General features: G+C 41.6%; 1 long non-coding RNA gene across 3 annotated transcripts in view; it reads right to left on the bottom strand.

Annotated features, from left to right (window-relative positions):
* Positions 1-6,377, bottom strand: part of LOC102006956 — a 16,333-nt gene that overhangs the window by 2,739 nt on the left and 7,217 nt on the right. For all 3 annotated transcript variants that reach the window (XR_001235135.1, XR_261909.2, XR_261908.2), the window contains exon 4: positions 5,880-5,964. This is a non-coding gene — a long non-coding RNA (uncharacterized LOC102006956). The remainder of the gene's footprint in view (positions 1-5,879; positions 5,965-6,377) is intronic.

Genomic DNA, 6,377 nt, shown 5'->3' with positions numbered 1-6,377 from the left:
AAAGATTAGACTGTTATCAAACGAAGTCCATATGGGTATCTTGTATGCCAGGACATTCTCTCTTTTTATAAGACCTACTCCTAGTTTGAAGAATTGTCATTGGGAAACTGATGTCTTTAAAAGTGAAACATTTTTTTTTTTTTTTTTTTGCTGGTACCGGGAATAAAACTGATGACCTCGTGCTTGCCAGGCAGGTGCTGTGCCGCTGAGCTAAATCCTCAGCCTCTTGTGCCAGTTCAGAATCTGCTTTTTCTCCAACTGATTGCCTGATCCCAGAGACCAAGATCTCAAAATTGACTCTCAAACAGGAGCCTGACAAACAAGTAGCCATTTTCCAAAGAAGCTTTAAATATAATAATGAGATTGGTAGGCACTTCTTTTACTCTAGGAGATGTCCTTTAGAAAATTTGAATGAAAAAGGTGCGTCCTCTAGCTTTCCAAATTTGAGCTTCAATTTAAGTTCTCTTCTTCTTGTTTAATGTCAAAGAAAGTTTAAGGCTTTTCTTATTCATCCCCCCAGTGCTTTATCACGGTTTTAGCCTTTGTAAAAGACAGTGATGTCAAAACCTACAATGAAGTGGATTTTTTACAAGCCAGCTCATTTGTCTAAAGTGCCTTAGAAATCATGTGCAAAACAAAGAAATTAAGAGCATTTTCTTCAGTTGTAATATAAAGTGTGGTTTGCTCATCCAGAATTAGGGTTTTTTGAGACATTGAATGTCCTTTGTACAACTCAAAATGCTGCTTTTATCTGGTAAAGCCTCATTCCAGCTGGAGTCATGGGACACAATGATCTGGAGCCCTTATTGAACTGACAGTCATCCGCATGCAGAACTGCAGTGCTTTTGGTCTCCTGCTTTGTGGACAGGCATAACCGGATAACCCACAGGATTTACCCACAGGGTAAATCCAAGAAAATTCACCGCAATGTCTTGTGCTAATAATTTAATGAAATCCTCCCTGCAGCAATTTGTGACAGGGCATGGGGATTTTCTCCAGTGTCATCACACTTCAGCAGGAGTGATTGTGTCATCCAGGTGCAGGTGTTCTTGGCTGTCCTTTACCTGTTGTCTCCTCTTGTCACATACAGCCAAGGAAGCAGATGACAGGTTCATCTCTATTACATGGGGAATTACCAAGTGGTTGCCTAGCAACTCTCACAGCGCAATCAACATGGTATCTGTTGTGGAATGTAGAGTGGCTGGCTGTCCTTTCAAGAATGACTATTTGCATATTTGTGTTTTGGGGAAAATAGGTGTTTTCCTGGATTTAAGGCTATTAAAATGGTCTTTTTAAGAATTGTCTTTTCTTAGTATTTGTTCTATAGCTATAACAAATGCCAATTTTCTGATCAAATCATTAACACAATTGCTTTAATTAAAGTCAGTTCAAGGATCTTGTATGTGCCAGATACCATGCTAGACATGTAAGGAATTACGAGGAACAAGTGTGATCCTTGGTCTCAACAAACATAAAATGTAGTGTAGACGCTTACGTCTTTAACAGATGTGTAGAAATCATTTGTTTCCATGTGTGAAACAACTATATGTGTGTGTGAAATAAAGTTATTTTTATTTAGCATTCCTTTGTGTTTGATCAAAGGATTTTTTTTTTTTGCTTTTATTTAGATCCTGCTTTTTATAGCTTACAGCTGCAATCAGTTCAAAAAGCTGTAATCAGTTCAAAATCACTTCTAAGACCCAGCTCCTACTGGAATCTAAATAATTAGCAGCTCTTAAACAGCTCTTGTTGGAACACGGATGTGCCGATGGGTGTGGATGTCTGCCAGAGAAGATGGTGCTACCCATATCTGTCCTGCAGTCTTCCTACATAATTGCCACCATGGTGCTCACAGCCTCCCACCTCTTTTTTTACACCTTCCAGTTTAAAAGAAGTCCCTTGTCTTTCTTTGTCTGCTTTGCAGCAGTGTGGCTGCCTCTCTCCACTTAAGAAAGGACTTTGTCATGTTTCAAATCTTGCATTAGGGAATCCTTTGATCACTTAAGATAACTTCTTTCTGCTGCTAGACACAGCCTGGCATTTGATGAGCACCTTTCCCATGAACTGACTTGTCTTGTGAGTTACTTTGGCATCATCTTCATCCTTAGGGCACAGTGTGGGGTAACTATTGCCTGACATCTTGGTACGCACTCATTAGCTGCTCCTCTTGACTGGGCTACATTGGAACTCCACAAAGAAAGTGAAGCTTTCATAGGGAACTGTACCACAGCTGCAGAATTCTCTCCCATCTTTTCCTAGTGCACTTTGGTTTCTCTGCCTGCCCTCCCAGCTCTTGTGCAGGACCTGCTGCTGCTTAATCATTTTCTCTGTCATCACAGGCAGAGTGATTCCTTTTGGTACTTTGAGAAATCATTCAGATCACTTGTCTTCACATAGTGCCTGTAACATTTGCTCTCAAGAGAATGTGCCATAAAGAAGGGAAAAAAGAGTAAGAGGGGATCAGAGGACACCAGACACTGTGTATACTTCTTCATTTCAATCTCACAACTACTGCAGAAATCCTCACAGCCCCATTCTACAGATGAAGCTCAAAAGGTGCTAGCAAGAATTATTCTAACAAATATTAACATATCCTCCTGTCTCTAGGCTACTTTTTACTTACGATCAAATCAACCAACATTTTCTGTGTATTGCACATTTCCCTAAAGTTTAGGAGACATGTTAAAGCAAAAAACTGAGGCTCTACTCTTGGGAAATTCACAGATTAGCTTTATAAATGTTGTATGAAGATGTGGGAACACAAAGAGAACATCAATTAGTTTAAGTAAAGCATGGGATCTTGGAGATGTGTAGAGAGCCTTTAAACTAGGAAGGTTGTTGGACAAGGGAAACCTCTTTACCTTTGAAAATGGGCTTGGAGCCGAGAACTTGCTGCCCTTTGATGTTGGGAAATCTTTCCTTGCTGTAATCTAAATCCTGTATGCCACACTCTGCCCCACGTTTTCTCTCATTCCAACTTCAGTTGAAATAGCAATAATCTTTGCCTAGTATGCTATCACTCAGAAGCCTTTAGCAAGACTTGTCTAATTCATTACCCTACTACAGAAAAAAAACTATTTTTCTCCCACCCCCAACCCTGAAGGTAGACTTCTCCAATTACTGCCATAGGAAGAGTTTTGGAGCAATCTCTCCTATGAGGGCCTTCCTTCCCTAGAAAGGTGGGGGAAGCAAGGGAGTCAACAGAGGTGCTGCCAAAGATAATTGTACTTAGAGGCTGTGTTGTAAGCAGTGTGTGTATGTGTGTGTGTGTGTGTGTGTTGCTAGACATCAAACCCAGGGCTTTGTATATGCGAAGCACATATTCCATCACTGAGTTACACCCCGAGCCTGAAATCATTTTTCGTGGTTATCACTGCTGAAGAAAAAATTTTTGAATTTGAATGACATAGAAGAGAAGAATAAAGTGCAATGTCTCACAACACCCTACTAGTAGACATCACCAGACTGCAGGTATCATATTAACATCCAGACCCAAAGGTCATTAGCTCTAAGCCCCTGCTGAAGGTCTGTAGATGTTTCTATTCCTCCTTGCACCTCCATCAACACTTCCTCAGTTATTTCTGGGAGGCTTCCATAGGTTCATGGGCAAATCCACCATGTTCTTCCACTTCAGCCTCTCCATTGACAGTCTGATATTTGCAAACCCCTTTAAGGGGGTACCTGGGTAAGGACATTGTTCTTGTAGTAGTCACTCCTGTCACCCTAGTGTAAATGACATTTTTTCCCTTCTCTTCTGGGACCACTCAGAGTCAGCAAGTTGCCAAAGTCGAAAGTGGGATGGGGCAATGAGTCCCTCTCACTCAGAGGTTGTACTTTACTACCTGCATCTCAAAGCAAAACTGCTCACATCATATCTTACATGAGTACTTCTCTTTTTATCACCCTAATGCTCTCTTCCCTGGGGGTGGAAATGAGTTGCTTAAGCCAGGATGCAAAATGACAGCCAATTAATTCCTTGCATTTACCTTTCTTAGGGGAGTCCTGCACCCAAATAAAACAACTCTGACAAAAACAAAATCCAGACACCTCTTCCTTCAATAAAAAATAGAAAATCTGTGAATTAGCAATGAATAGATACTACTAATTGGGGGTGGGTATGAAGTGAGAAGTTTAGTGGTGTTCCATGAATTCCATTATATATTTACAAAACCTAAAAGCTTTGTGGGTTTCTCTTATAACTTGGAAATGAGGTTAAGATTATCCATCCTGCTAGATGTGGTGGCATACACCTATAATCCCAGCACTTGGGAGGCTGAGGCAGGAGGATCACCATGAGTTCGAGGCCAGCCTGGGTTATACAGTGACTGTAAGGCCAGCCTGAACTGCATAGTGAGACTGTCTAAAAAAAATAAATAAATAAATAAAAGAAAAGAAAAAGAAAAAAAGACTTCCCGCCCTATTCTTAAAGGAACCCCTTTGTTTCCAAAATGGATATAATACATGAAAGTTTCATCTCACAGGAAACCTGTGAGAGTGCCATCTTAGGAGAAACTATCAATAGTTGTAGTCCAAAATTTAACATTGCTCTATATGTTTTTTGTGCTGCACGAATATTCTCTATAGTCTCCAAGAAATATCCATCTGCAACACTCCCCAGCAGAGGAGGTGTGGAACCAACACAAAACAAAGTATTTAGGTCCAGATAACACAGCAGAAAAAGATAGAAATGGGTTTTCCCTAGAAGTAAATGTCAATGTAATGGACAAAAAATAACAACAACAACCAAAAAAACTCTCCACAGTATGGACAGAACTCAGTCCATGGCCACTTGGCCCTGCTGCTTGTGGCCAGCAGTGGTACAGTATATTATGGCAGGAACACATGGCAGCAGGGTCCTATTTACCTAACGATGACCACGAGGCAAGGAAAGAGAGGGAGGGGCTGGCCTCCCAGTACCTCCTCAAGGCCACACTGCCAGTGACCAAGCTTCCTCGCACTAGACCTTAGCTCCTAATGGGCCCACCTCCCTATAGGACCACACGCTAAAGATAAAGCCTTCAACACATGTCCTTCTTTGGGGGACATTCAGGATCAAAGCTATAGCATTATGAGAAAGCCCTTTACTTTTCCACACTGCTATTTCTCATTTCTAAAATGGAGGGATGACCATGTCTGCACTTCTTTCCAGGGTTATGAGACAACGTAGGCAAAAGCACTTTACAAACTGTGCAGTGTTTGTTTTTCTCTCCAAGCAAGCAGTAAGAAATAATGGCGGCTCAAGCAGTGACATCAGTGTGGCTTTCTCTAGGTTGATGGATTATTTCCCAGAGGTGACTCAGTGCCCATAGATCATGCCACCTCTTGTCTCCAGCACAAATGTGAGGTCTGGGACTGACAGAAGCCATCCTGATATGTTACCTTGTGTTAAGGCACAGTGAGAACAATCCCATCTGATGAGGCCAGGCCTAGAGAGGGTGGGAATTCCCAGAAAGGGTGGGAATTCCCAGAGAGGGTGGGAATACTACAGTAAATATGTGTGTGTTCTTTCACTGATGCCAAGCACAAAAACCCTTCTACATTCTCTCCCAAGTCATTTTCCATCTCAGAGTCACTGCCATATTTCCCCCAGCGGTTTTGTCCTTCATACCAAGAGTACTGATGATGTAGCATATGTTTTTTGATGTAGCATATTTTTAAAAGAATATTCAGCTGGGTATGGTGATGCTTGCCTATAAACGCAGCACGCTGGAAGGTTGAAGCAGGACGATTGAAGTTCAAACTCAGCCTAGGCAACTTAGTGTGATACTATCTCAAAAAAAAAAAAAAAAGTTTTAAAATTAAAAAGGACTGAGGATTAGCTCAGTGTGAAGGCTGGGGTTCAATCCCCAATACTACAAAGAAACAAACAAATAGTTCACCCTTAGCTCCAGGATTCTTTTTCAAGCTCAGGCACTCTTTCTTCACATTTTGTTGCTGACAGCTTCTTGCTGTTACCAGAAGTACCTATGCATTTAAGAAATGGCAAACATCAGAACCGCTTAAACCCAGATAGACAGAGACCCTGACCATGTCTAAACCCACTTATTGTTGGCACAAACATTCATAATCATTATGGTAGAAACTCAAGCCTATGCCACTAAATGATCATAACTTTGGCATTAAAAACTGTTTTGTTCCCCAAGAAGAACTTGACGACTTCATTCTTCAGCTATCACTGTTAAAACCAGGCCACCTCAAGAGGAACTGCCCTAAGAGGCCCCATGGGCCATCCTTGAATGCAAAGGTGACTACTGGAGATTGGTCTGCCCTCTGAAGTGGAGGCTCCAGAGCTCAGACCCATCCTACCAGTTAGTCTAACAGGAATGAGGGGGTCTGGGGCATACTCTGCCTTCTCCCTATGGCCAGACTGTCATCTC

This window comes from Chinchilla lanigera, unplaced genomic scaffold, assembly GCF_000276665.1.
Source record: "Chinchilla lanigera isolate Chin_1 unplaced genomic scaffold, ChiLan1.0 scaffold00037, whole genome shotgun sequence".
In the NCBI taxonomy this organism is placed as follows: Eukaryota; Metazoa; Chordata; class Mammalia; order Rodentia; family Chinchillidae; genus Chinchilla; species Chinchilla lanigera.
The sequence above is the reverse complement of the archived record's forward strand: the minus strand, read 5'-3'. Positions and strand labels throughout refer to the sequence as shown.